Below are 27,044 nucleotides of genomic sequence, written 5' to 3'. Positions count from 1 at the left end.
CCAGCTGTTATTATTGCTGGATGCACAGAAAATTCTCCTACACACAAACACATGTAGAGAGACATGGCCGCCCAGATGTGTACATTCTCATACGCAGACATCCAGGCACCCGTAAGCCTTTACATAGAGGCACTTGCATCTACCCCTGTAGACATACAGTCACATGCAGTGAATGTAACTAACACCTGTTGGAAATTTACTGCATGGTAAGCATTGTTGAACATTCTACAAGAGGATTAAACAATTGAATCCTTACAATAACTTCATGAAGTAGGTATTTTTATTTATCCCAATTAACAAATGGGTATATTGAGTCACACGGAGGTGACAGCTCAAGGTCACAAAGCCAGCAACTGAAAAACTTGGGATTCAAGCCCAGGCAGTCTGGCCTCACAGCCTGCACATGTAGCCACCAGCTCTTTGGCCATCCTCTCAGACACCCCAGGCTCAATCACAGATCTTCCCACAGATATGAAGAAGCCTCTACATAAAAGCAGATGTACTTTCTTAGTCCCAAGACACATCATAAGGCACGGAGTCCCTGCCACACGCAGGCTGAGCCACAGCTCAGGACCTCTGGCCTTCTGACGAGCTGGCCCGATGTGATGGGTTTGTTCTCTGTGAGGGGGCTTTCAGATGCCTCCAGTCTTGCACCTGCTGCAGTGGATGTTGGGTTCAGAGCCCCCACTCTTCTGGGGAGCTCAACATTTGGGGAGGAAGCCAGACTTGCTGTCACCTCTGGGGGCTAAACCAAGTTTTAGCCTTGCTTGAAATCTCAGGATCCCTGGCCTCTTCCCATCCTTTTGTCCTTTGCTGGTTCAGGATGCTGCCCGTGGGTAATGGGCTTCTCTGTGCTTGACCAAGCGTGGCTTTTTAAAAAAAATTTATTAATTTTGTTGTCATTAATCTGCAATTACATGAAGAATATTATGTTTACTAGGGTCCCCCCTTCACCAAATCCCCCCCACATACCCCATTACAGTACTGTCCATCAGCATAGTAAGATGCTGTAGAATCACTACTTGTCTTCTCTGTGTTGCACAGCCCTCCCTGTGCCCCCCCCATTATACATGCTAATCGTAATGTCCCCTTTCTTTTTCCCCACCCTTATCCCTCCCTTCCCTCCCTTTCTCCCCAGTCCCTTTCCCTTTGGTAACTGTTAGTCCATTCTTAGGTTCTATGATTCTGCTGCTGTTTTGTTCCTTCAGCCTTTCTTTGTTCCTATAGTCTTTGGGTTTGAAGTGAGTCTCTTGTAAGCAGCATAGAGATGGGTCTTGCTTTTTTATCCCTTCTATTATTCTGTGTCTTTTGATTGGTGCATTCAGTTCATTTACATTTAGGGTGATTACTGAAAGATATGTACTTATTGCCATTGCAGGCTTTAGATTCGTGGTTGCCAAAGGTTCAAGGTTAGCTTCTTTAGTATCTTACTGTCTAACTTAACTTGCTTATTGAGCTATCTTAAACACTGTCTGGTGATTCTTTATTTCTCTCCTTTCTTATTCCTCCTCCTCCATTCTTTATTCTGTGCTCTTTCGTGTTTCCTTTAACTGCTTTTGTGGGTAGTTGGTTTTATTTTTTGCCTTTAGTTAGTATTTGGTTGGTCTGCTTTCTTTGCTATGATTTTATTTTCTCTGGTGACATCTATTTAGTCTTAGGAGTGCTCCCATCTAGAGCAGTCCCTCTAAAATACCCTCTAGAGGTGGTTTGTGGGAGGCAAATTCCCTCAATTTTTGCTTGTCTTGGAATTCTTTAATCCCTCCTTCATATTTAAATGATAATTGTGCTGGATACAGTATTCTTGGTTCAAGGCCCTTCTGTTTCACTGCATTAACTATATCATGCCATTCTCTTCTGGCCTGTAATGTTTCTGTTGAGAAGTCTGATGATAGCCTGATGGGTTTTCCTTTGTAGGTGACATTTTTCCTCTCTCTAGCTGCCTTTAAAACTCTGTCCTTGTCCTTGACCTTTGCCATTTTAATTATTATGTGTCTTGGTGTTATCCTTCTTGGGTCCTTTCTGTTGGGAGTTCTGTACACTTCCATGGTCTGATCGATTATTTCCTCCTCCAATTTGGGGAAGTTTTCAGCAATTATTTCTTCAAATACACTTTCTATCCCTTTCTCTCTCTTCTTCTTCTTCTGGTACCCCTATAATGTGGATATTGTTCCTTTTGGATTGATCACACAGTTCTCTTAATATTGTTTCATTCCTGGAGATCCTTTTATCTCTCTCTGTGTCAGCTTCTATGCATTCCTGTTCTCTGGTTTCTCTTCCATCAATGGCCTCTTGCATCTTATCCATTCTGTTTATAAATCCTTCCAGAGATTGTTTCATTTCTGTAATCTCCCTCCAGACGTCTGTAATCTCCCTCTGGACTTCATCCCTTAGCTCTTGCATATTTCTCTGCAGCTCCATCAGCATGGTTATGAGGTTTATTTCTAATTCCTTTTCAGGAAGACTGGTTAGGTCTATCTCCTTCTCAGGGTTTGCCTCTGTGATCTTGGTCTGTATCAATTTCTTCTGCCTTTTCATGGCAATAGATATATTTGTGGGGAGCTGGCGCATGTGTTGGGTAAGAGAAAGTCCCTTCTTGCCAGTTTGTGGCCTTCCTCTCCTGGGAGAACAGTGGCCTCTAGCAGCTTGTGCTGGGCAACTGCGTGCAGACGGGGCTTCTGATCTTGCCCAGCTGCTACGGAGTTTATTTAGCTCTGCAGTTGCTGTGGGCGTGGCCTGCCTCAGGCTGCTTCTCCAATATGGCGGAGCCACATCGGAGGGGGAACAGGCGGGAGGCTGTTAATCATGGAGAGGGGCCTCTGAGCTGCGTTGCGGGGGTTCAGGTTCCCAGAGTTCACCAGGATTCCCTGCTGCCGGGCTAAGTGTCCTGGGGCACTTCCGTCCAGCTGTGGGGTCCCTGTCCCTTTAAGACTTTCAAAAAGCACTCGCTTTCTTTGTCCCAGGTGCGAAGGCTGTGGGGACCCGCTCACAGGTCTTACTGTCCTGCTTTCCTAGTTTCCAGCACCCCACGCACGCACTGTGTCTGCGCTCTGGTGCGGATGGCTGGGGCTGGGTGTTTAGCAGTCCTGGGCTCCGTCTCCCTCCCCGCTCCGACTCCTCTCCTCCCACCCGGAGCTGGGGTGAGGGGCGCTCGGGTCCCGCTGAGCCGCAGCTTGTATCTTACCCCCTTTGCGAGGCACTGGGTTCTTGCAGGTGTGGATGTAGTCTGGCTGTTGTCCTGTGTCTTCTGGTCTCTCTTTTAGGGAGAGTTGTATTTGTTGTATTTTCAAAAATGTATGTGGTTTTGGGAGGAGATTTCCGCTGCTCTACTCATGCCGCCATCTTAGTTCTCTCTCCCCCAAGTGTGGCTTTTTATTCCTCGTCCCCACCCCAGAGCCAGGTGTCCCCCAACTGGAGGCTGTGAGATGGGTCTAACTGGGAAGTTCCCTGGGCTTTCTTGGGCCTGGGAGAGAGGTCTCTGCACAAAGGGAGGGCAGGATGGCTCAACCAAGCCCAAGGGGCCACCTTGGTGGCCTTCCACTTCCCCTGGCTAAGTGGACACTGTGCTGGATGTGGGCTTTGATCCAGGCCTGGCTTGGGCAGGTGGTGAGGAATCACTGTCTCAGAATGTTAGAGTGAGCTCTGAGATCATTTAGTCCAACCCTCTCATTTTGTAAGCTAGAAAACGGAGTCTCTGAAATGGGAGGGGATGTGCTTGAGGTGACAGATCTTTAACCTCAAGTCTTAATTCTGAGTCTAATGTTCAGTGGCTGAACTGAACATTCATTCATAGGAGGAGGCTATTGTCGGGGGGAAGACAAAGGCTTCCTGGGTACACAAGTCACAGAAACTCAGGACACAGCAGAGACACAGCTGTCCGAAGTCACAGTTTTTGCCCTGGATGGATTTTAATCCAGACCCAAGGAGACCTTTTAAAAAAAAGCTTTGGCTGATTTGTGACAATATGGATGGACCTAGAGGGTATTATGCAAGTGAAATAAGTCAGAGAAAGACATGCCATATGATTTCATTTACTTGTGAAATCTAGAAAAAATAAAACAAACAAACAAAACAGAAATGGACTTAAAAATACAGAGAACAGAATAATCATTGCCATGGGAGGCAGGGTGGGTGAAATAGGTGAAGGGAATAAAGAGGTACAAACTTCTAATTATAAAATACGTAACAGGGATGAAAAGTACAGCATAGGGAATAATTCTGTCATATCTTTGTATGGTGACAGATGGTGGCCACACATATCATGGTGAGCATTTTGTAGTGTATATAACTGTTGAGTCATTATGTTGTACACCTGAAAGCAATACTTCAATTAAAAAGATACCTGGCCATTGCATGGCTGTGATGTGGGAGGCGCCTCTGCTCCCATCCTGGCTCTGAGCCACGTGGAGACTTTTGGCCTGAAAAGATTTGAGCATCCCTTCTTCAATGTATTTGTGTTTAACTGAGAAACAGCCCTCACCCAGTTGGCCTCCGACTTTCTCCTGGACTGTTTCTTCTATTGGTAACATGAACTCTGGCTCTTCCTGGTCCCAGGCTTTCTTCTTAGCACTTTATCTGTGTTACTTATTTATTCCTCCTAACGACCCAGTGGGGCAGGCGCTATCATCACATCACCATCACCATCATCAGCCCTGTTTTGTCAGTTAGGAGAGGAGCATGCAAAGGGATTAAGTAATTTTCCCGAGACCCCCAGATTACAAAGGGGCAGAGTAAAGACTCAGACCCAGGCAGGTCCCCTCCACACCAGAGCTGTGAGCCTGCTCCTCTAGCATGAGGGTTGACTACCATTCCCATCTAGTCACCCAGAAAGTTCTGGAGTCCCACTCCCAGTGACTCCCTAGACCAGTGAGGAGAGAGCCCAGGCAGGCAAAGAGCTGCACACGGGCCCCAAACATGGGATCATCAAACTGCATAACCTTGCAGAACCGAGACATATATGTGGTCGGGGCCAAACACATCCAGGCTTTCCTGGTCTTTGAGAAGCTGTAGCTGCTGCCTTCTCTTCAAGTCAGCCTCTCATCTCCTCTTCTCTTCTCCTCACTCACACTTTGACTAAAATATAGACGTATTTTAATTTTGTAAAGAAAAGATGAAGATTTTTCAGAAATAATTCTTAGAAGGAAACTATGGGGAAAGGAAGCACATTTGAAACTATAAAAATGGATGAGTGTGAAAGACATAGACCTCAGATACTCATCAGTAGCAAACTCTGACTTGGTTTGACTACCCTTCCCAGCCTAGCACTGAGCCCAGAGCTGGGGGTGTCAGAGGATGGTGTGCTCTCCAGCCCGAGTCAGGTTTCGGGATGACTCTGGAGATGGGCTAGCTCTGGTGTGCCTGTGCCAGGTTATTCATATTTGGCCAGTAGGGTAGTGATTGGCTCTGCAGAAGGGGTAGGGGGGCTCCTCAGCACCAGCCCCACCTCTGGTCTTTCTGGTGCCATCTCGCGGGTGTTCCATCTGCCTGAGAAACCCTTAACTTCCTTCAGGCTATTGCAACGCTTCTGGTTCCTACTTTGGCCAGGGACTTATTTTACTGGTTCTAGTGATACCCCTCCTGGGGGAAGGTATAACTGGAGGCCCACAGACCACAGTTCTAAGTATTGAAATGTTATAAGTCAAGCTAACAAACTTAATTAAAACATGTTCTATCCTTCAACCTTGATGAGTTTACCTTCAAAATGATAAAATTGAAAATACATGTAAAGTTATGGTTTTTATGTCACTGAAAGTTTGCACAATATTGAAGACAACCAAATTGAATTATTCTTGAGCACATCAGGGGCCTCATGAACAGGTTAGTGATATTTCAGTGAATAATACAAGAAAGACATTTGAATTTCATAGATTAGTATATATGTACTCTTTAAAATTTATTTTCTTGCCTTCATTTCAGCAAAATTAATAACCATGCTTTTATAATCAAGAGCTCATAATTTGTCTTCAAGGGACAATAATGATCTACATGATCAAAAATAAAATGCAGTTGTTTTTAGGCTTGTTTCAATTATCCATTGCTGCCTAACAAAACATTCCAAAGCTTAGTGGCTCAAAACAATCAGGATTTTATTATCGCTCCTGGTTCTGTGGGTTGGCTGGGGTTAGCCAATGTCGTCCACCACATTGCTTGGGGATTCTCCTGTGGCTGTGGCTGGGGGGAGGCTGGGGCTGGAGCAATCAAGAGGCTCAACTGGGTGCCGAGACAGCCGGTCCTTTCCTTCTTTCCTTACAACCTCTGGGCCTCTTTCTTTCTCCACGTGGTCTCCCAGTGGGGTACCTGGACTTCCCGGATGGCAGTTCAGACCTCCAGAAGTGAGTATTCCAAAAGGAGGAAGAGAAAGCTGCCAGTCCTCTTAAAGACTATGTCCAAAACTTATGCAACATATATCCCCTGTGGCCCATGTGTTAGCATGCATCCCAGGCCAGCCCGGATTCAGTGTGGGGGGACCACACAGGGCATAGATACCAGGAGGTCTTGGTCACTGGGGTTTGGGAGGAAGATAGCTTGTCTCTCTAGTTCACAGATCTTGAAATCAAGAGAAACCATCTCCAAGTGCCCACTCCCTGACAGGCCTCCTCAGCACCAGGCCTGATGTAGATATTGAGGTTCTGGACTTGGAGCCCAAGTCTGATGACTTCCCAGATGAGACTTTGGGCATCTTGGAGGGCGAGTGTATCTTGAATGTGTGAGGGGCCAGAGGGCCGACTGTGGTAGTCAGTCTCAAAGCTAGCACCCAGTGAACCACACCTTCTGGTATTCTGGTCTTGTGCGGTCCTCTCTTGAATCTCGGCTGTCCTGTGACTCATTTTTGGCCAATAGAAAACAGCAGCCATGATGCTGTGTAATTTCTGAGCACAGGTCTTAGGGAGCCTTTTGGCCTCCACCTGGGTGTCTTAGAATGCCTGCTCTGGGATAAGCCAGCCATCGTGTAAGAAGTCTGATTCCCCATTTGGAAAGGCCACAGGAGAAAGCAATGTAGTCAGCCAGATTCTACTTGTTCTGGCCATCCCAGTTGAGCATATAGGAGTCACAATGCTGCCATTTGGGATGTACAGTCCAGCTGAACCTGCAGTTGACCCTAGACCTTGCCACTGTTTGATTGCAACCACACAAGAGATGCCCCCCTGCAACTGATCACCAAGCCAGTCAATCCACAGTACTGTGAGAGACAAAAATCATTTATTTTAAGCCACTAAGTTTTGGAATTTGTTGCACAGCAACAGAAAACTGAAACAGTAAACAAAAATATTATGTGTATTTTAATAAGACATGCACATTAATTGTGAAAGAGCAATTCTTCAAATTACATTTCATACAAGTTTTTAACAAGTTATTTTTCTTTTAAACATTCAAGATTATCCATTAAGTTAAAAAGGCAAAGACAACTAATAGTGTAACTATGACATTTTGTCTAATACATACCAAAATTTAAGTAAAATACTTAAATAAAGCTGGATTTTTAATGTATGTCTTAAAAATTTAAGTACATCAGTAAAAATTTTTTTTTTGAGAGGGCATCTCTCATATTTATTGATCAAATGGTTGTTAACAACAATAAAATTTTGTATAGGGGACTCAATGCACAATCATTAATCAACCCCAAGCCTAATTCTCAACAGTCTCCAATCTTCTGAAGCATAACGAGCAAGTTCTTACATGGTGAACAAGGTCTTACATAGTGAATAAGTTCTTACATGGTGAACAGTGCAAGGGCAGTCATCACAGAAACTTTCGGTTTTGATCACGCATCATGAACTATAAACATTCAAGTCAGATATGATTATTCGTTTGATTTTTATACTTGATTTATATGTGAATCCCATATTTCTCCCTTATTATTATTATTATTTTTTTAATAAAATGCTGAAGTGGTAGGTAGATGCAAGATAAAGGTAGAAAACATAATTTAGTGGTGTAAGAGGGCAAATGTAGATGATCAGGTCTGTGCCTATAGACTAAGTATTAATCCAAGCTAGACAAGGGCAACAAAACATCCACGGATGCAGAAGATTTCTCTCAAAACATGGGGGGTGAGGTTCTAAGCCTCCCCTCTGTTGGTCCCCAGTTTCTCTCCTGATGGCCCCCCTGTGACTGTGCCTGTCTTAGGTTGTTCCTCCCTTGAGGAATCTTACCCGTCTCTGGCTAACCAGTCATCTTCTGGGGCCATACAGGGAAACGTAAAGTTGGTAAGTGAGAGAGAAGCAATATTCTTTGAAAAGGTTAGCTTTTTACTTCTTTGCAGATTTATGCCCTGTGGCTTCTATGCCCAGCATTTGTCTTGAGGTGTCTTTACCACTTGGAAGAATTATGATACTTGGTAATTTCGATATGAGGCATGAATTCTACTAAAGGGTTGTAATTAGAAAGGAAGAAGAAAAGCTATAGAAGTAGCAGACAGAAGAAAACATGGGAAGATTGATTATTTCTTTGCAATATCTTCTTGTAGAGTAACATAAGCATGTATAGGTTTTAAACTATGAATTAAATTGCATACACACATTAACAAAATAGGAATACAGCTACATAACCAAAGCAGACCTACAATTACCAGCCATCTCCAGTGAAACCAAGAAAACCAGTTAGGTACCCTAGGCATTTGTGAAAATTTATCAATGATATGATGGATGTTGTCTAACTGAATTTGAATAGTTTGAGAAAAATCAGACAAATTAAAACAATACATTCCTGGGAAGTGTTCACATCCCATATGTTCTTTTAACAGTAGATAGTCTATAGTTGCATGATTTTGGAGCACTGCAACTTGCACTTCTCCTAATTCTTAGTTGAGATCCGACAGTATAGATCCAGTCAAATTTGTTGTTTTACTGTCTGCACAGGCCAGCTTAGATATCTCCCCCTTCATTCCAATCGCAAGTCCAGGAACCAGTGGGATGAATGCAGCTACAACTGCAACTGCGCCAGGATCTTTGTTGAAGTTTTTTGATGATCATCTTCTGGAATGACTCTTCCAGAGGATGTTGATGTTGGAAGTTCTTCTTCATATCATATCTTATTTTGTTTTCTGGGTAGCCAAATTAGGCTTTGATCCTCTGTATAAACACAAACAAACCCTTTGCCCACACTTTGATATGACCTTTGTACCATTGTGAAGAACCTATTGGAGATCACCACACAGGAACTGCTTTTTTTTTTTAAGAGAAAGGAATATTATCAGAAAAATATACTTCCATAGCTGATTATCAGTAAAAATTTTTATAAAAATAAAATCATTTACAGTTCTAGCCTTGTTCCATGTCTGCCTAGTAAAAAATCAGTATCACACTTCATGCATGTTACTTCTTGACCTGCATACATGCAAGTGTAGAAGTATGAATTATTTATAATGGAAAATGCTCTTCAGCTGCCATGTACAATTGTAGTATTGCTAATTTGTAAGTACCTCTGGACCCATAAAGAGAAGCAAGAAAAAGCATGTTTGCCACTATTGAGACATGCTACTTCTCTTGCATTATTGCTATCTGAGAGGAAGGATTTGATAAATTAACCTGTCTTTTCTCTTACTCAAGTGCTTCCACCATTCAGTCTTCCCTGCACTCTGAAGCAGGGACCATCCCTGATGTCAATAGTAGCACAACCCTCATGTTTTTATAGCATTTAGATATAGTCTTCTTTTGACTCAAGGACATAACAGGAATCATGTGGAGAAGCATACCCCCAGGGGCCTGACTGGTGTTACCCAGGAGACTAGGAGTTAAGATCAGAGATCCCGCTGTGTTAGTGCTGAGTGCTGGATCCTAAGAGACAGAGGTATCTGTGTGTTCTTTTATTCCATATGTGCATGTGTGTGAGTGTGTGTGTGTGCATGTATGTGTGAAATGTGGGTCCTCTGAAGTGTGGGGCTCAGAGCAGGGGCCCCTCTTGCCTATCTCCAAGGGCATTATGCTTCCAGCTATCCTGTGCAGGCCTGGCACAGGCCTCTTGTGCCTCTCTCACAAAGTTCTATGGAACCCTTATCCTTGGAAGATTCATCCGACTCTGATTTAGTTTGAAACATATTTCATAGTTATTAGCCTGCCTGGTATATCAGTTGAGACATTATCAGCTACAAGTGACAAAAGAGTAGTCCAAACAAGCTTAAGCAAGAAGGAAATATACTAGTTCCCATAACTGGGAAGTCCAAGGGCAGAGATATAGAGCCCAAACTTTGTTTTTAGGGGTGGGGGTCGGGAGCCCTGTGATTGAGAGATGGCGCACCAGGACCCCTGGAGCTGGGGGTTGGAGGAGGTGTGTGTGGTTCCTCTAAGGAAGGGAAGCAGCCAGAATGCAATATGCCCTCCACACTTGGTTATAACCTTTTGTGAAATTCAGTTTCTTAGTCTGTTGTGGTGGGCATCTGGGCCAGAGTTCTCAAGCAGCCCAGGTGCTAGGTACTAGCTTCCTGACCCTGGCTGCTCCTGAAGCAGATTCTTCACCCACTTCTGTTTCAAAGCTTTCAGTCCTTTGCCAAGCCCCTGGAGTAGGGGTGACAGTCACCAGCAGAGCAGAAATGACCGAGCCCAGGGAAGGCAGAAGGCTTTTTAGGTGCAGATCACTATTTCCTCGGGTCTGCTTGAAAGCTCAGGGATCCCTGCAGGATGGTTCCCCCAGCAATGCACCACTGCAACTGCACGATAGAAATATGTGCACAATAAACATCAAGGATACCATTTCCACCAGGCAATGAGGGGCCATCCTCCCCCCAGCCCCCTAACACACACACATACCCAGAGCTCTACTGACAGGTCTCATGGATGGAGACCCTGCTGACAGGCTTTCATAACATTTCACCTCACACAGCTGCTGCTTCACACGGAATCCCCCAGAAGCCTGGCAAATAGGACAGATCACCCTTCCCAAGGCTCCTGAGGGTCCCCTCTCCAGTTCTCCCCTCCTTTGATTCACTTTCCACTGACCCTCCCAGATCAGTGTAGCTGCTGCCCCTTCATCCGCCCTCCCTCATCCGCCCAAAGTCCCTGCTGTTTCCTGGTACACACTCCCAAGCCTTCTTGGAGTCTGCTGACAGCTAACCCTGACAGGAGAGGAAGGGGAGCTGGACGGCATGTCTTCAAGGCTGCTCGCCTACCTCCACTGGGCCCACTGCCTGCTGGCAGCGAGTCGATGGATGCGTGGGGGGCCGCCTTGGGCCAAGGCCTCTCTGGTCCCCGGCTCTCGTCTGGGCAATGCTTCTCCCACCTTATTCTCTGTCTCCATCTCCCGTTCTCTTTTCCCTCCTTAGAGCTCTCCATAGCCCTCTTCACCCCTGAGAGCTCTGTCTCTCCCCAACCTAAGTGAGGTTGGTTAAACATACCTCAGTACATCCAGGCTGTGACCATTGTATGCCAGATCATGTTTTTAAGAATGTTCATTGACATGAAACCACCTGTGATAGACTGTGGAGAGAAGTTCACAAGGCATTACAGGCAGTATGAACTCAGTTTTCTACCCTCTGCTCCCCAAAAAAGACAGTGCAAATCACACAACACAGGGACATATATATAACACTACAGCGTCCATTTCCTTTCAACTCTGACCTTTGGGGTCTAGGCCCTGTCCCTGGGTCAAGGCCCTTTGAAGACCCAGGGAATGGCAGACCCAGCTAGAGCCAGGAATGCATTTCAAAGGCTAGCCCAGCCCTCCTCCCCCTTGCCCCACTATGGTGCTTGTCACTTCCTCCCCTTGGGAGCATCCGGAGGCCCTGGTGAGGGGACAGATGAAGGCAGAACTGTTGGATCAAAGTCCAAACACATAATAAAGGCATCTCCCTGCCCCACCTAAGGACATGATAATGTGCGTTTACTCACACACAAACACAGAGCAGTGGGCTGGCCTGCCATAAACCTTCTCTTATTACAAAGCCAGAATCTTTTCCATCTGTGTTTAAGCTGCAGCCTATGAAATAATGTCTATAAAAATAAGACTGGAAGTGAAAATATCAAATGCAATAAATTATGGCTACATTGTGTTCCCTCCTGAGGGATGTCCCGGCCAAAGAGCCTTTAATATTTCTGTCTAGGACTGTGCTTATATTTTCCCATAAAGCATTCCATTTGTTGATGGGAAGAAAGGGCCTAGATGGCTGAGGTTGGTTCAATAGAGTTATGGTGCTTGGCTGTCTGTACCTGCCTGGCATCTTAATTTCTCTTCCAAAGCAACAACAGTTGTGCTTGTTGGGGAACTGCAAAATGAAAGCCAGCCGTGAGGCTGCCCAGGGGAAGTCTTGTTGGCCAGTACCATCAATACCTCCGCCTCTCTCCTCACAGAGGCCGCATCCCCTCCCCGCCCACCATTATCACCACCACATCATCGCCAGTCTTCTCTGTGGATTCAACACTCCCAGGCATCGGCTAGGGTTTGGGAGGGTGGGGGACCTGGAAACTTACTATGACACAGACCTGAGAGTTTAAAAATCCCTGGGGCATGGGACAGACATACACTTGACTTAGAATAAGAAGGAAAGTCAGCGACAAGGTACTGAGAAGTTCCTGTAGAGTTCAAAGGAGGGAGAGCTGAAGTGGCTATTGAACTGAGTCTGGAAGGATGGGTTGGATCAGGCCCTGCAGAGCTGGAAGGCAAAGGCCTTCTGGGAAGACGGGTTGATGTAACACATGGATGAGGAAGAAAGGGATGAATCCAATTTGGCTGGACCTCAAGGCTCGTGAGGGGCAGTGAGGGAAATCAGGGTGAAGGTGGGAGGGACTAGATCAGGAAACAGGATGGACAAAGGAAAAGGCCGCTCAGTCTAAGGGTTTTGGCTTTTTATATGGTGGAAAGTGGGAGGATGGAGGTTTTGAGGCTAATTGCAGTAACACAATCCTGGGGCCCATAAACATTCTCTCCTTTCTCTCAATTCTGCCTTCCCTGAAAAGATCCCAACACTTCTGCACTCTTGGCTGATTCAGAAATTCAACAAAAATTTTGAGTGTTAGCCATTTGCTTTCAGTCCAACTGCTTCATACTTGTCCCTTTGCCTTCACATTTGTGACAGAGCAGAGGAAAAGGGGCGAGAGTGGGACACACGCAGCTGCTCACTGTCACTCAGACCTTGGGGCAAATAAGTGCACCAGATCCTTTGTGCAGAAGGAACTTTGCTTGGGAGGATGTGGGGGGTACCAGGGCTTGCTGGGTTAGCAGGTACCACTGGAGAAGTAGGGAGCACGGCCTTCTGTCAGCCCACCTGGCCTGCTTCGTCCTTTATGGGTTCAGCTGCATGTGGCTCTGCAGAGGAGCACTCTGGGCCCAAGGCAAGCGCATCCCCAAGAGCCAGTGGGGTCAAGCCTGGGCTCCTCATGCCCTGGAGGCAGGTACAATGTTGGGCCCCTCCTGTGGCCTTTGCCCTTGGAGCAAGGGTGTGCGGCCCTTATCCTCCTTGCCCCATGATCCCGGTGGGAACCACTGGAGTTGAATCCACAAGGCATTTCCAAGCTCTTATAAAATTCCATACTTGGCTCTATTTAATAACCTAGCCCCCAGTGCAACTACCTCGCCCATTCTCTCCTATTCTCTTTTCTATGTAGAGGGAGGAGAGTGGCCCAATCATCCCATTGGGGCTGGGCTTTGACCCTCAGTCTCTGGAAGGTGTTTAGGATGGAGCTTGTAACTCTCCCTCCACCCCACAGTACAAGCCTGAATCCCAGGAATTGGGACAATGGGAGAAAAGGCGTCTGTGACTCTTCCCCGGCCTCTGCCTAGTTATGTGGGAGGATGGGGAGAGGGCCCTTCCAGGGCACCGCGTTTGTGGTAGGCGGTGTTTATGTGAACGCACAAATGTTTATGCGAGATTGCCAACTGCTTATTTATGAGTCTCTCAGCCCTTCCCCAATAAAAGCTGTTCCCTCAATGTTCTGACAGGCCCCGCATCTGTAACTAATGTGTCACTAGCTCAGCTAATGCAATTCACTTGTGTTTATTTTTGCAGAAAAGCAATTTATCCAGCCGCTCTGAAGAAAAATGCCCTTCCCAGAGCAGAGTGTTTCTCCTCAAAAGAAACTCTTAGTGCAAGGCAGGCTTCTGGGGAGTGTGCAGGACTGTGTCCTGGGGTCTGTCCTGAGGGGGACAGAATGTGAGGGCATCTGGTGCAGGCTTTTGCTTTGTCTCCGAGTATACAGATGTGTAATCTTTGTGCCTCTGTCTGAAACTGGGTGGGTGTGAGTGTTTACCTCTGAATTTAAGAGTCCTGGCTGGGTGTGTTGGGGGCGGGTCTGGCTCTAACTGTGCATTCCCGGGTGGAGATAAATCAAAGTTGGGAAAGTAGGTTGTTGGCAGTTAAAGGGCCTGGAGGAGGAGGTTTGAGGAAGGAGGCGAGGAGGGTGAGGTTAAAAGGGAGGATGATTGGCTTCAGGGCAAAGGGGGAATTTGCACCAGCCACCGATGTCTGAGGACTATTAAACTGGGGAAGAAGGCTGCCTACACACTGGGGCCTTTCCCTGGTGGTTAATTTTATCATTCCCACTCTGCTCCCTTCAGTACTGGCAATAAACCTTTGGAGTGAAAAGGATCCTCTGTGGGCTTGTGTTTGGAAGCTGTAGGAAAGGAGGGAGCCTGAGAACTCACTTCCTGCTGTACAATCAGATTTCTGGGAAAAGAGACCAAGCGGTAGGGGCTGGAGGGGTATGCCAGTGACCAGGGGGTCAGGAGTCAGGCTGAATGCTTGGGATCTGCCAGAAGGAAAAGGAGTCACTAGCTTGAGCTGGAGAAGAGCCCAGAGATCTCTGGGGTCTTCAGACTTATCCCATAGATTGTCACTCTGACCCTGGCCAGGTAATGAACCAATCTGGGCTGGGTAGGAGAGTCCAGAAGGCTCCATGCAGATACCTCCCACTGCTGGAAAAGCTCCTGAATGCCTGTGGCCAACTGGCATGGAGGGGATGGTCCTGATGGTAGATGTCTTTCTCTTCATATCTAAATGGCCCAGCAGCAGTAATGGCATATTTTAGGAGAGTGGTTCCTAAGTGTAGGGAAAATGGAAGTTCCATGGCCAGGATCCTCACATGATCCAAATCTATTCACCCACTGTGCACGTGTAATGATGTAATACTTAGCCTACTGCGCAGGTGCAGGCTTGCACAAGTGTTGGCAATTAGCCGTTATTGCCTGGGTTGCTATATAAAGAGCTCCACCCAGTTCTTGGGGGCAGAGGCTGGAGTAGAAGCAGAGATGGGGGTGGATCGCAGACTTGGCAGATGCAGATATGATTCCAGCACTTGACCTGCCACTGTGAGAATGAAGCTTGGTATGAACCATTTTACCCCCAGCATTCTGTTGTCATTTCTTGGTCTCACTGAATCTCAATCCAGTGTGAACTTGCCTGGAGATGGGAACCCCCTCTGGCCCGGAGATACACCAAGCCTTGTACCTGAGGGACCTTGGCACTCATTAGGTGAAACAAGATAACTTCTCACAGCTCAGATCAAATCTCGGATGCCTTGTCCCAGGAAAATACTAACAGTTTAAAGTTTCTCACTATTGAAGTTTCCTCCAATAAGATTTCATTGAAACTTTGGTGCCTGCTGAATGATAAGTAAGTTGATATTTGTGAAAACATAGAGAAACAGACACTTGTACTTTGCACTGAAAGCCTATTTTTTTAGACCTGAGCTGTCCAAACTGTGGTTTTGTCTGGCATCCATAAGCTGGCTGTGAAGTGGGATGGTCATGTCTGGCTCATGGTTTCTCTGGCTAGGTGACATTCCTGGTCTCCTCTTTGTCTCCCTGTGACCTGATGAATTGGACTTAAGGGCCTGCTTTTCTTTTTGGCTGGGGTGTGTGTATGTAGGAGGAAGGGCAGAAGGATGTCAGTCAGTTCTGCCCTCTGGTTTCCAGGGAGGGAATTCAAACTGGGCAGGGTTGGGGGTGGAGGAGGGGGAGGCATTGGAATAGGGGGGATTTGCCCTCTTGACCTACCATGTCCCCTGAATGCTGCCCTCAGAGCAGGCCCCGCCCTCCTTGAGAGCCCCGGGAGAGCGTGTGTCCTTGGGCCCTCTTCCTCCTGCTTCTGCTTGCTTCCCTTCCTCTGTCGCCCTGGGGTTTTAAACTCCTTCCTGCAGTTGAATTCACTGCTAGGCTGGTGGCATTCCCTTGGTGCGCAGTGAGTCTCCCAGCTACGTCTGTCTGGGGAATCGCTGGGGCAGGCTCAGGCCTCAGGCATGGCTTTATGTCCCTCCCCCATCCCTTCCCTCTCAAGAGAGGGAGGAGGGGGAAGCGCTGAATCTGGGGATGGGGCGGAGGCAGAGGGGATTATCCTGGACTATGGAAAGAGGCTACTTTAGACCAGCCCACAGCCCTTGCCAGTTTCAAAGGCCACCTCCTTCCTGTCTCTAACTGGGACAGCTGGCTATTAGGCTCACACAGCCTCTCCTGCCTGCCTGACTGTAGGTTGTACAGACAAAGGTGCCTTTTCTGTTGAGGTCCCATCTAGGGCTCTCAACTCCTGCCTCAGTTGCTGCAGGTCAAGAATGGGCTGTCCTGCTGAACATGCACATACACATACACATCATGGATACCCATATTTCCCCACCAGATAACTGCTCTCAGGTCTTAAAGTGAGGATTCAGGAACTCCATAAGCCCACAGGGACCCAGGAGGTAACATAAGGAGAGGAGAGGCAGGACCCAAGCAGGATGGTGAATGGCCCTGGGCCTTAGGGTTGGGGAGCAGCTGAGAGTGGTGGCTACTGAAGCTACTGGAGAGTTGGTGCTCCATCCACAGGGGCAACCCCTTTTCAGCTGGAAGGGGTTGCAATAGGGGGATGCCCACTCAGTGAAGCCAGTTCTTCTATTTTCAAATCTAGACTTTTATGTGAACTCTCAAATGCTACATGTTGTCAACAAATTACTATTTAAGACGTGGTGTGGGCCAAACAAAACATGTCTGCTGGCTGATTGCAGCTAGTTTGCCCCTCTGCGGTTGTGAAATGTGGTAGAGCTGTCGTTCTGGATGTTTGGAGTTGTGCACCATGACTTCAGGCTCTAGGCCTTCGTACTCTATGCTAAGAGTTGAACACAGCCCATTCCCTGAGAGCCAGGGTTTAGCCAACACTGCACTTGGATAGCATAGGTTTGCTTTTTCTCCGGGGAGGGACACGGACCCCGGTTCTTTCACCGAGCATGGTATGGAGGGCCTCTCCAGTCCTGGCTTCTGGGGAGCCTGGGGCAGGGAGGGCAGGCAATCCAGCAACTTCTACAGCCTGGCTGGTGGGTGCTATCAGCCTGCCCTCCCCTGCCCCTGCTCCATGCTTCCCCAGACCCTGCCCCACAGTGACCACCTTTCCAAACCCTTCCAGGTCTGAATGTTTACAAAATGCAGACCTTTGGCATTGTCACAGGGACAGCCAGGCTCTGGGCTGGGCTAGGCTGGGATGTTAGAGGGTGAGACATCAGCTAGGCCACACCGAATTGCCAGGTCTGCCGTTGCAGGTAGGAAAGGAGCGGGACTCCGGTGCAGATGCTGAGTTCAGGGAGGAGTTGGAGCAGACGTGGAAGATGGCTGGCTCTGATGTTTGAGGCTGCAGCTGAGACCCAGGCCTGGGTTCTGGGCTAGTGGAGCTATGCTCAGCACCTGGTTTATGGTGAGGACTGTGTGGAAGGTGGGGAGAGTCCGGGGTGTGTGTAAGGGTTGGGCTGTCTGCAAGAATCGGCCTAGGAGGTGACAGTAGAGTGCTGGGACCTCTGGCAGGAATCTTGGGCTGCATTCCTTTGCCCCAGACTTGAGCACTGCTGGGGCTTCATTGTTGTTTGCTGTCACCCCCACTGAGCGCCTGAGCCCCCCTCCTGAGTGCCCCACCAGTCCCTCCCCACTCATCCCAGGAAATACAGGAATGAAGTGAGGGACCCATTTTGGTTGCAGGCACATTTTCTCTCCTCATGGGTGTACCTCTAAGTGTCACCAAGTCATCCAAAAAGGTCCTTGGGGACTTTAGATCTGGGGGATACTGGATATGAAACTAGAAATTTTTCTTTCATTTTCTACCCTCTTCAGGCCTCATTCTCCTAAAAATACTGTTATTATAAAATAATTTAGATTAGTAAAAAATAGTCATATAATGGACACCATGTAGCAACAAACCAGTTTGAGAAATGAAGTCACAAACCCAGTTGAATCCTCCCTCAGCACCTCCCAAATTCACCTCCCTTCCACTGCACCCCCACCTGAAGTAACCACCATCCTATATTCAGTATTTTTCATTCTCATGAATTTCTTTAACTTTTTACTACATTTGTAAGTATGCTTGAAGTATTTACAGAGTGGTTCTGGGTGCTTTGTATAAGCAGTGTCATTCTAATATGACTTCTTGTGCAATTAGTTATTCCCTCTCAATATGTTTATGGGATTCCAGCGTGTGGACATGTGTAACCCTGGCTCATTTATTTTCAGCTGCATAGAATTCCATTGTATGACTGTCAGTTCTCCCAGGAGGGCTCCCCACGGCCCCCTGCGGGGTGGGGGTGGTCCTGCTCACTGGGGATACCACCTTGTGCAGAGAACTCCAGTTCTGTGGATGCTCACCATCTACATCTCCCCTACCTTTGGGGTGCCAGGGCCTTTCTCTTCCTCCCAGAACCATTGCTTCATGGAAGAGGAATTCGAGTGGATTGCAGACAACCTTGTGTTTCCCATAAATCAATGTTGAAAGTGAAACTGTAGCACGAGGGGCTGCAATTGCAAGCAGCTGAGCGTAGATGGGCGGGCTGACTTGAACCTGGCCTAGAGGGAAGGACTTGTGTTCCCTATGTGGACATGAGTCTGACCAGCAGGAGGGCAAGCCTTTCTCCAGCACCAAGGGGAGATATTTGGCGCAGCCACAGCCCCAGGCTGAACTCCTGAGCTGACTGTAGCGCGAGGCTCACCCTCTTCCCTGTGCTGCCCACCCTTGTGTGGCCCAGTGGCCTCTAGGGTGGGTTTTGCCACTGGATATAAGGCTGTTGTTATACCAGCTTTGGGAGCTGGGGGGAGAGAGGTTTGGGGACCTCTGGGCTGGCGGCAGCCTGCCCTGAGGGGCTTACTATTTAGACCCTTGAGAAGGGAAGAGGGACAGCAAGCCCCCACTCTTGTTTAGACCCCAGCCCTAGACTCCTGAAGCATCCAGAGCTCCAGGGCCCCACGATGACTTCCACAGGCCTACGTACTTCTGACTTTATGGACCCATTCCTCCATTAAAAAAAAAAAATTAAAAATTGTATTTTCTGATTGCCTTGCTATAAAGACTCGTAGGCAGAATAATGGCCCCAAACCTGTCTGTGTCTTACTCCCCAGGACCTGTGACTATGTTACCTCACATGGCAGATGTGATTAAGCTAAGGATCTTGAGATTCTTGAGATGGGGGAGTATTCTGGATTATGCGGTGGGCCCAGTATGATCCCAAGATCTTTGTAAGTGGAGGAGGAGCAGGAGATTCAGAAGTGACACCCTGTGCTGGTGCTAACTTTGAGCGTGGAAGGAGGGATGGAGAGCCCAGGAATGCTGCAGCCTCTAGATACTGGATAGGCAGTAACAGATCCTCCCCGAGAGCCTCCTGAAGGAGCACGTTCCTGCTGACACTTTGATTTTAGCCAAGTAAAATGCATTTTGGATTTCAGACCTCCAGACTTGTAAAATGATAAATGTGTTGTCTTAAATCACTAAATTTGTGGTAATTTGTTACAGGAGCAACGGGAAACTAAGAGAAGGGAGCCAGCATGTCACCACGCCTGTCCTGACCCCAGCGCTCGGCAGCTGTGGCGCCCAGAGCTCCCAGGGCTGCGTTAGGACCTCCGTGGGCCTGCGAACTTTTGCTTTGGTAGGACTCTCCCTCCATGAAAATTTTTTTAGAAATTATGTTTTATGACTGTACTGGTATAAAAGTGAATATAATCTAGGCTGAATTCATTTCTTTATGTTCATTATTATCATATATATTTTTCTGATTTTGAAAAAAATGCAAACATATTTGGAGGGCTGGGGCTCCTAAAAGAATCGTAGGCCCTGGGCCTGCTGAGGGGAATGGAGAAGTCAGCCCGACCTGGTCCGGGGCCGCCAACACCCTTCCTTTATGGAGACTGCAACCCCTCTGTCCTCCAGGAGCCCTACCCACAGCCCCGGGCCTCTCCTGCTGCTAAGTCTTGAGGTGGGTGGGGGATGGGGGCTTGGGTGCAGCACGGACAGAGGGCTTTGTGTGCTTGGCCCACCCTGCAGAGTCAGAGGGCAGTCTGAATTGCTCTACACAGTGTCCAGTTTAGAAGCCTGGGGCAGATCCTTCTCAGGCCTTTTTTGGTGTTGAGCAGGCTGTGGGGACTGTCGCCGATAGGCCCCCCGTGTCTCCAGATCACCCTGTGCAGGACAGTTAGAGGGCTGTAGCCTGCGGTGGGGAACCCACCTGAGTGCCTGTTCCAGTGAAGGCGTGATGCTTCTGTGTGCAGGCAAGTGCCCACCCATCTGCACTTTCAGGGCCATCAGATTGCTCCCTATCCCAAGGGTTTATTTTGAGTGTGCCTTGCAGAAGGGCCAATTACAGTAGCTAAAGGAAGGGGCTCTATTAGTCTGCTCAGGCTGCCGCAACAAAGTGCCGCCCACTGGGTGGCTTTAACGACAGAAACATATTTCCTCAGGGTCCTGAGACTAGAAGTTCAAGATCAAGTTGCCTACAGAGTTCCTTTCCTCTGGGACCTCTCGCCTGGTCTTGCAGGTGGCTGCAAGCCCTCTTGGTGTCTCCTCACAGGGTCATCCCTCTGTGCATGCACCTGTGGTGTCTTTCCATGTGTCTTCTTAAAGGTCTCCGGTCAGACTGGAGTATGGCCCACCCTAGTAGCCTCACTTTACCTTAATTACGCCTTCAAAGGTTGTATCTCCCCAAATAGTCACATTCTGAGGTAATAGGGGTTAAGTTTTCAACATATGAAATTTGAGGGGGGACACAATTCAGCCCAGAACAGGGGTGATGGAGGCCACATGCAGGGCCCCCACATGATTGCACAAGGATGCCACCCCTAAGGGGGCGTTATTCATGTTATTCATATCATAGACACTTCCATTGTTTGGAAATCTTTATCATGTTTTTATAATAATTGGTGGCAATTTGAGTATTTTTTATAATAGATTTCTGCAGATGGCAGTAAAATGCTTATTCTAACACTACCAGTGTATTATGAGAATTTTTTGACCAATGGGAATAAAGTCTGTGGGAAAAGGAGCATATTTTTCTACATCAGCACCATATTTTTGGATAGGCAGGGGCTGGGCCATGACTGTCTAGGGTTCTGGACTGGCTTGAAGGAGGCTGTGTTACCTCGGTTAGCCATACTGATTGAGTCTGAATAGGGTTATATGACTCACAGTGTCATGGACTAAGATAAGGAGGGAGCTTAGGTGACTTCAATAGCTGGTAGACTGGGCAGGTCCTGTGACTCTGGCTTCTCTTGGCCTTGTAATGACCGTGTTCCTTCAAACACTTAAAGATCTACTCTCAAAGGCTGCCTGGTCTATGGAGGAAATGTGAGAGGTGGTCTTAACCTATCCCTGTCCTGACCATCCAGAAACAGTCTGGGAGGCCTGTGGCTAAAGCTGGCTTGACCACCCAGTCCTCCTCACTGCCCCTGGGCTTCTGGACCCTATCTCCCTCTGCTAGAGAGCTCCATTTCACTGCCCCTCTCACAGTCCTGTGCACAGGGCCACCTGGGTTCCAAATTCAGGGGTGGCAAGGGAGGTTGGGAGAAGAGAAGAAGGAAGAGGGAGAGGAGTCAGGGACACAAGGAGAGTTGGAGGGGTGCCACTGGAAGCCAGCGGGGGCCAGGGAGTGGGCTCGGGCTGAGAGGAGGGGACTCTTCCTTTCCTTCCGCAGCTGGCCTATAGCCCTTGGGATGGGCCCTGGTTTCTGGAAGCCTAGTAGGGTCCTTGTGTCTTGTCTTTATCTTCTCTGCCTGGCTCCCATGTGAGACACATGAGGGCTTCTGAGAACCAGGCCCTGTGGTGAGAGAGCAGAGAAGTCAGCAAAGCTCAGCCACCTCAGTTTCTCTCAGACGTGTGAACCGCTGAGAAGCCATGACCTGGGAACAGGCAGAAGGCCATTCCCCCGCAGTCTCTCAGGGCTGAAATTTCAAGTTTTTGGCAAGTCTTTGCTCACCAAATGCCAAAGATGTGACTCAATCAAATTTAGGTTCAGATGCAGGCTTGGGTCACACTCCCTTCCCCAGCTCACCACACTCAGTCCCTTGGTGGCAGATACCATCATTCTTGCTTCATGGACATGTAAACACAGGCCAAGGGTGTTAGGTGGTGGAGTCCTGCAGCCAGTAAATGGCAGAGCAAGTCTGGGAGCCATGCTGTGTGACTCCAAAGATGAGAGCAAGGTCGGGAGCTTGGCTCTGCACTGTTGGAGGCTGATGCCGGGGACTGTACTGCCCGGTGTGGCTGCTGCCCGGTGCCGTGGCCCCTGCTGGCCCTGCTGGGCTGCAGGGTCGTAGATAAGAGCTTCGCCTGATCTCTCCTCTGGTTCCACTGTTCCAGGAGGCAGTTCTAAGCCTGGCATACAGGAAGTGCCCAAGAAGTGAGCCCGTTTTGGTGGGGATTGGGGGTCTTTGGAGCACTTCTCACATTACTATCCAACCCCTCCTGATGCTGCTCTGGGGAGGGCAGATGGGCGTTTGCAGAGATTTAGCCCTGTCAGGCATGGCCAGGCCACCCAGCTCTCCTCCGAGTCTGTCAGGGTGGTAGTGTGGGATGTGTGTGTGTGCATTTGCCAGTGTTTGCCTGTGTCTGTGCAGGGCTGTGATTACATGTGTGTTTGTGTGTGTATGCCTTTTTGTGTTTGCCTGTGCATTGTGTCTGTGCATTGTGCACACACATGCTTGTTTATGTGTGGTCATACACATTTGTGTCTGGAAACACATGCATGTTTGCATGTGTGTCCATGTGCATTTACATCTATGCACACACATTACTTGCATATTTGTATCTGTGCATATGTGTGCACATTTACACCTGTGTGTGTGTCTGTACATGTGTGTACTCTAGATGTATGGTTGGGTGTACACTAGGCATGAGGCAGCTGAGGCTAGCCTCAGGCCTTGACTCAGGTTTCAGAATGGCCCCAGATGTGACCCTTGTTCCTCTCCTGTGGCTGTTGAGGTCTTTGCCCTGGGAGATAAGGGAACTTTTCTTTGGAACCAAGAGGGCCTCACTGCCTGGGGAGGGTGGTACTTCCAAAAGCAAACAGGATTATCATCATGCTGGGGAGCCTGGAGCCACAGTGACCTTGTTTAATTCTGAAGGAATGCGTATGGGTTCCTGCCCAGCAGAGCAGGCCCTGGCCTGACTAGAAGCCATGAAGCACCTGGCTAGGAAAAAGGAACTTGACTGGCCAGGGACAAACCATTCCGAGGACAGACAATCACACAAACTTTTATGGCTGGAGTAGGCTAAGGGTGAGAGAGGCCCACAGCACCTTCCTCAGAGCGTCTGGGCCATGTGCCCAGCTCTGTGCTGGAAAGGACATGCAGGGAAGAGGAGGCAGCCCAGTTCCAACCCCGAGGGAACTTGGAATCTAGCAGGGGCAGGACAAGATTGTGTATCATGGAGGCAGGTGAGCAGGCAGCATATGGTATAGAGAGGAGACAGACAGGAGCGATCTCCGGGGACTGTGGTCATCAGGAAAGGCTTCTTGGAAGAGGTAGAGGACCCTGAAGGGTGGGGAGGATTTGGAGGGGAAGAAGACATTCCGGGAGGAGGAGAGGGCTAGACAAAAGATACAGAGATGGACAAGGGCAAGGCCTTTATGAATGATGAAGCTGACATTGGTCCCGAGGCAGTTTGGGAAGGATGAAAGGGAGACATAGCAGGAGAGCCGGCTCCTGTCCATCAAGAGAGCTTCACATATCAGCCAGAGTTTATCCTCAGGCAATTGGGAGCTATTAGAGACTCTTGAGAGGAGGAATGATCAGATGAAAGCGGGCTTTTAGGGAGACACTGGCCCAGGGCTCGGGGTGCTACGGCGGGAGGGAACGGAGGCTGCGAGAGCAGAGGAGTGGAGGCCGGCGGTGTCTGGGTGCAGGAGTTGAGACTGTGAGTGGGTAAATGGCTGAGGCCTGGGAAGCAAAGACGGCAGAGCTGAGTCCACGTCATGTCTGAGGACACTTGGGCATTCTTCAGGGCTCGTTCCTATGTTTGGATGCCCCGGCCTGAGAGCACTGCGCCAGCCTGAGGCGGCTCCTCACTCACAGGCCAATGGAGCCGGCTGGGCTGGGAGGCAGAGGTGGGCCCTAATCCAGCCCATGCCCCAGCCCTCCACTGCCAGCCTGCCGGGAGTGGCCCTGGCCTCTGCAGAGGGCCTCTGGTATCTATCCCCTGGCACCCAAAAGCCACCTCTGTCACTTGGGGCAGGTGTACTCCACAGGGCAGAGGCAGGAGAACAGGGAGCTCTTGAGTGTGGATATAGCCAGTCCAGGTGAGTATGTGAATGCCAGGGTGACCCAGGCTGGGCACACACAGGAGTGTGATCTCCCTCTGGTCCTTGGGAGTGAGTGCAGGACACTGCCCAGCTGGGGTGTGCACACACTGTGGTTTGTGTGTGTATCACCCAGCATGAGTGTGCACACAGCCTGGCCTGCATGGGCCCAGGGCCTGACATGCAGTGAGTGTCTATGGTTGTTGAGTGAGTAAGTGTGAATGTAGACATAGCTCAGGTCCCTGGGGCAGACAGAACTCCAGAAATTGGGGTATAACCAGCTGAAACTGTCTTTACCAGAGGATTGTATTGACTGGGGTAGGGCTGCTTGTGGCTCCTCAGTGGGGGAACACTGGCTCAGCTGACACCGCCACCCCACCCTGCCTGTGTACCCAGGCTTGATGGTACATGGTTGGGGCTGGGGCCATGACTCTATCTTGTCTCTCCCCACTGTCCCCTGGACTCTGCAGGCTGGAACCACAATGTTTTTTTACCCATTCTGAGCTCAGGGATTCCTGTAATCATGAGCTAAGGCAGTGAGAACATCCCTGGAAAATGGCCTTGGCTTGGAGGTGGAGGCAGCCCCTGCCCTTGGGAAGGTCCTGGGATGATGGGGGCAGGAGTCTAGCCTCTTCTCTGGTCTGGGTGATGCAGACTCAGGCTTCCCTTCTGGAGGTGAAGGTTTCTGTCTTTGAGAGGCAGAGTCATGAACTAGCTTTAATTTTTTCTGAGCTGGGAAAGATGAACTCTCTGGCAGGCATGATGACAGGATTCCTGGGTGATAGGCTGTGTGTGCAGGAGCCTGAGGCCCACTCAGTCATGTAGGCCAGGAGCTGGGCTTCTATATTCCTGGGCCCTGGCATGCCACATGGGCCGAGTGGGGGGCTCCTTGGCCAGGGTGCCCTGGGATGATGGCCCGCTCAGCCTTTGGTGCCTAGCCCTTCTGTAAAGGGGACTCCTGAGCCGGCTGTCCTTACCCCGAGGCATCTTGGTGGCCCTGGTGGAAATGGACTTGGCATTGGTACTTGACACAAGCACTTAGTATCTTACCAGGCCCTGCCAAGCCCGAGTTGAACAGGCAGGCCTGCCTGAGCAGGCTCAGGGGTGCTGCAGGGAGGAAAGACAATGGCTGCCTGCCCCACCCTTTGATTCTCTCCCTCCCTGCCCCTTTTCAGCCTCCATTTCCGTTTCCCTGCCCCTCTGTGTCTCCCTCCCCAGGTGCCCACAAAGCTGGAGTATACAGCCCTCATTTGGCCACTGGGCCTGGTTTCCCAGGTCCTAGCTGCTGTCTGGGCCCATCAGGGAATCTGAGCTCTTTTCCCCTCATGGGTGCCTCTGCCCTGAATGGGCCAGGTGCGGACTGCTCAAGCCCCTGCAGAACTCACCATCTGGCTGTTTGCAGTCTTCTTAAAGCCCCTCTGAGCTACTTGCTCACCCTTTGGCACTTTGAGGAGTACCTTCCTGCTTGTGAGAGTTGCATCTTGAAGTGGGGTCAAAGCAATGCTGGCCTCCCCCATGTTGAAGCCCTGAGGTGAAAGGAAAAATCAGTAAATACTGAACCTGTCTTTACTTAAATATTTGGTATTTCGTTCATCCTTTATGGATATTTTGCACTAGCTTTGATTTTTAAAAAGAAAACAGTGCAGTAAAATGTGAAATGTCTTGCCTACTGAGTTTTTGGCATCCCTTACATTCTGCACCCGAGTGGAATGCAAAGAGGAAGGATTCCTTGGTCTGGACCCTGGAGTGTCCTAGGATTGGAAGTTGACTGGAATGATTCCCTTCCAAGAATGGCTTTGGGAGTCTGGTGGGTGTGGATGTGTGTGAGGAGGTGGGGGAGGGAGAGAGAAGACTACCAATTTCAGAGCTTCTGCTAATGTGGGGCAGGGCTTGGAGGAGAGGGTCCAGCCCATGGTTTAGCCAAGCAGGAGTGAGTCCTTGGAAGTGAAAGAAGCAAGGATCAGAGGTGGGATGGTGGAGAAAAAAGTCTGGGAAATAAAGCGAAAAGAATTGGTGTCTGTGGAGGTGGACTTCAGGGAATGGGACTAGAAAATGGGAAAGCTGGGGGGCTTTGAAAGGCAGCAGATGGCAGAGCCACAGGGGGCTGTGGGGCCCGCCACCAACTCGGACATCAGTGGGTCCACTCCGCACACACCTGCCTTGTGGGAGTGGTCCTTTGGTGGGGCCGTGAAGGAAAGGGGTGGTTCTGGGGTCTGAGCCTGTCCGTGTGGAAATGGGGCCTCAAACACGGGGCAGGCTTGCTGTCTGTCCACTGAACTCTTCAGTGGGAGTTACAGCTCAGAGGCAAAGATGAGTGGGAGAAGGGTAAGTGACAGGCTGTGGGCCACTTCTAGAATCTCAGCACAGACACCTCTGTGTGTGCATCTATCCATGTCAGTTTGAGGGTCCCAGGACCCTGACTGGCTGCCCACTTTGCAACCATTGAACATTTTCTTCCTCATTAGCTGTTTTTCCAGAGCACAATGCAAGTGAGCAGGGGAGCCCCAGTGTGGTGAGGGGCCAGGGTGGGTAGGCGCTGCTCTGGAGCAGCTGTTCCTGCCTTGTTGGGGTCAGGGTCTGCTGGGCCTGGCCTGCATCCGCAGCTCATAACCCCGC

General features: G+C 49.1%; 1 long non-coding RNA gene across 1 annotated transcript in view; it reads left to right on the top strand.

The window, feature by feature from the left end:
• LOC130682602 (uncharacterized) overlaps positions 1–27,044 on the top strand; it is a 165,701-nt gene that overhangs the window by 4,109 nt on the left and 134,548 nt on the right. Inside the window, exon 2 of the long non-coding RNA XR_008995865.1 lies at positions 19,658–19,790. This is a non-coding gene — a long non-coding RNA (uncharacterized LOC130682602). The remainder of the gene's footprint in view (positions 1–19,657; positions 19,791–27,044) is intronic.

This window comes from Manis pentadactyla, chromosome 2 (assembly GCF_030020395.1).
Source record: "Manis pentadactyla isolate mManPen7 chromosome 2, mManPen7.hap1, whole genome shotgun sequence".
NCBI classification, from domain to species: domain Eukaryota; kingdom Metazoa; phylum Chordata; class Mammalia; order Pholidota; family Manidae; genus Manis; species Manis pentadactyla.
The sequence above is the reverse complement of the archived record's forward strand: the minus strand, read 5'-3'. Positions and strand labels throughout refer to the sequence as shown.